Genomic DNA, 4,089 nt, shown 5'->3' on the forward strand with positions numbered 1-4,089 from the left:
CAGCAGACTGCACTCTAACTGGAATACGTACAAGGACCGCCTCGCTCGAATTAACACTTCAATTCGGCGACCTAATATGGTCAAAGATTGAAAAAATAAAAAAAAGAATGAACTATGTATGTTTGTACGTGTCTGCGTCTGTGTCTACAATAGACAGACAGACGGACGGATAGACAGACAGACAGACAGACAGATAGATAGATAGATAGATCGATAGATAGATACATAGACAGATAGATAGATAGATAGATATATAGATAGATAGATAGATAGATAGATACATAGATAGATAGATAGATGGACTGATAGATAGATTGATTGATAGGTGCGTGTATATATTTATGTATTCATATCAGGACGTATATGTACACATTTGTCATTGAGTGTAACAAAACATCTAAGTGACTGTATATGTGCGTGTGTAAGTGCCTGCGTGTGTGTAGATGTGTAGTTTTGTGTGTGCAGGCGTGTGTTCGTTTGATAGCGAAATTTACGTCAAACAAGCAAAATGCCAGCGCGTGAACTAACAAGTGTCAGTTTTAAATAACACATCGATTCAGGTTGTTAAATTCGATTGTGTCGTTAATTTTGGGACCATCTCATAGACCATGTTTCAAATTGGAAAGCGTATCTAGATATCACCTAAGCATGTACGGATGCACGCACACACGCACACGCGCGCATACACACACAAACACACACACACACACACACACACACACACACACCATAAACGCATACTATTACATAGAGACACCTTCACTCGCAAATATACGGTGTCGTGCTCTCGTTTTATTTATTTATTAATTTATTTGTTTATTTATTTACTGTTTTCATGGTTTTCTATGACTAATGACATTCCAAATAGATTTAGCAACCGTTAGAAAACAAACTACTACGACTACTAACAACAAAAACAACAACAACAACAACACCAACAACAACAAAAACAACAACAACAACAACAACAATAACAATAATAATAATAATAATAATAATAATAATAATAATAATAATAATAATAATAATAATAATAATTACAAGAACAACTGCATTTTCCAGTCAGTAAAATTCCCATATCTTCTTATTAATTTTTTAATGCATTCTCTAATGTGTTTTCCTTAATTTATTTAGAAATTTGAAAATACATTTCAGCGCTTTTCAATTTGATAAATTGAAATATCAAGCAATTAGAGATCAAGTCGTTCTTTAATCTTGATTTTGATTTTTGTCTTTTTTTCTTTTAACGAAGGTTCTTCAACAAATGTTCAACCAACAGTCGCATGCACTTTACTGTGTCTAAGTTGCTGTTGTGATATTGTGACGGATGACATTCCACCTACGACCGTCTCATAATTGTATGAGTGTTCAGGATTGCATTATCTAGATCAGGGGTTTTCAAACAGTGGTCCGCGGACCACAGGGGGTCCACAAGGACAAGACAGGGGGTCCGTAGACAGCAAATATTTTTATGGGCAATTTGATTTTATATATGTTTTTTTAATCGAAATCTTTTAATTGACAATAATCCTATTTGTTAAATACTGTTAAATAAATAAATGTAAAAATATATGTTATTTTAAGCAAATATTTACGTATAAATTTCAGAAGCGTTTATAAGGGGTCCGTAAGGTAAAGCCTGAAATATAAAGGGGTCCGCAAGTCAAAAAGTTTGAAAACCCTTGATCTAAAGCACATATCTTTTTCTTTTATATCGATTAGGTGTGATTGAAAGTGTTGTTTGGTTCCTCAACCTAGTTGTCCGTGTTGAACTCTGATGCAAGACTTTCCATTTGTGGTCACCCCTAATGTTTATATCTATTTATGACAACAATATGTAATGTATCCTTCCTTCTCTCTAAGTCAATTAGGTGTGGTTTGAAAAGTTAGCTACTCTTTCTAATAGATCGTGTAAGTGTGTTGAAACGTGACGAAAGCCTTCCCATCTATGCCCATCCCATATTTTTAAGAGTATTCAGGAGAACGCTATCTATTGTGTCCATGCTTTTCATTAAATCAATTAGGTGTGATTCGAAGGATTATTCGGTAGCAGATCATGTGAAGCATTTTCCTTTTCATTTTGTGAAATTTCTGTTATTTCGTAAGAGTTCTTCATTGTTACCCTCGATAGCCTCACAGTCTGAGATGTCTGTTCTATCTTGAGGCCAAAGATACAAAGGCAGATTCACAGTTTGAAAAGCTTTCATCATGTTTGATCGATCAGAGACGATCGGGCCCTAAATATCTGTAACATTTACGAAATTATTCTAACAAAAAAAAGACAGGATGATTCACACTTGCTCATTGGTCCGCTGGGTCGGGCCGGATTTTTGTTAAATTGAAACTAGATAAATAACAGCTACAAACGTCAAGCTTGGAATGTAGAAGAAACTCCACTCTAAGATAATGACGAAATAACTTAGACAAGAATATAATCAAGTCACTTTGTAAAAAGGTAATGTATGTTTTGATGAACATTTAGGTGCTACATCTTACAAGACAAGGTATGGCGTATATGATCCCGAGTTTAGAAGATATTTTCTGAAGCTGCAAGACTAATTGATTGAAGTCAAGAGTAACATAAATGCGAAAATATTTGGAGCTTGCAGATATGAGTGCTGACGTCAAATTATAAAATTGCGATGCATGATTTGATTGACAATTGAAGGCTGTCTTGCAGGAACAGCTGTCGCATGGATGCTCCTCAGTCTAGACTAGAAGACATTTTCCGAAGCTGCACAATTAAGTAATCAAAATCAAGAGTAAGGCGAAGATAATTGAAGTTTGCAGACAGGCGTGGGGGACGCTATATTGGAAAACAACGATGCATGATTTGACTGATATTTGGGTGCTATTTCTTACAGGTCTCGCTATGGCGTTAGATTCTCTTCAGTTTATCACTGAATTTTCGGATGAACTACTTATTCATTGCCTTAGATACTAGAAGAATTACTTGTTTATTTGTTAAATCAATTGTGTCATTGTTTAATTGTTTCTTTGATATTCTGTTTATAGATATGTTTGATCAACTCATGAAGTTGATATATATTAGATATGACAGAAACATAGTTACTTGTTTCTTTGATAATCGGAACTAGATATAGAAACGTGTGTGTATGTTTGTTTGTTTGAGTGTGTTTGTGTGTGTATTTGTGTGTATGTGCATGCGTGTGTGTGTCTTAGCGAGCGTAGTCACAACCCACTACACATAGATAGAAATATTCCATCACAGCAGGATTACACACGCTTACGATCATTTGATTTCACACAGCACACACGTATCTAAACGTACGAGCGGGTGAATGCGTCCCAGTGTGTACATATGCTTGTATGTGTATATAATTGTATGTGCGTATACACACACACATTTTATGCACATTTGTACATACACGCTCACGTACATATAAGGATAGTTATAATAAACGATACATATACATAGCCGTGACACAGGCTTACAAGATAAAGAAATAATTATCTCCGTAGGTAAACAAAAGTTAACACCGCTACACGCATACATACAAACACACGTATGCATATATTCGTGTATATGTGTGCGTCTATCGGTATATATTTGTGTATGTGCGTATGTGCGTGCGTTTGTGTGTGTGTGTGCCTGTATAATGTTTGTATGCGTGTGCATGCATTTATATTTCTGTAGGAAGGAATCTGTTTACATAATAGAATATGAATAAATTTAGATGTATATATTTTAATAGATAAAAGTATTTATATTAAAAGAAACATTTGTTCCGCTTCCTCTATCTTTCTGTCTCTTTCTCTCTCTCTCTCTCTCTCTCTCTCTCTCTCTCTCTCTCTCTCACACTCTCTCTCTTTCTCTCTCTTCTCCCTCTCTCTCACCCCTCTCTCTCTCAGTGTATACGTGTGTCTCGGTGTCTGTACACTTCAATTTGTTTTTGTTAGAGATGCATTGTGAGATATTAAAATATGTATGTATTCGTGTATCAATGCATGTATATATACGTATAATTCAACACACACACACATACACACATGCACACGGCGCGCTCACGCTTAAGCATACACACACACACACACACACACACACACACACACACACACACACACACA

The sequence above is a fragment of the Octopus bimaculoides genome, chromosome 7 (genome assembly GCF_001194135.2).
Source record: "Octopus bimaculoides isolate UCB-OBI-ISO-001 chromosome 7, ASM119413v2, whole genome shotgun sequence".
In the NCBI taxonomy this organism is placed as follows: domain Eukaryota; kingdom Metazoa; phylum Mollusca; class Cephalopoda; order Octopoda; family Octopodidae; genus Octopus; species Octopus bimaculoides.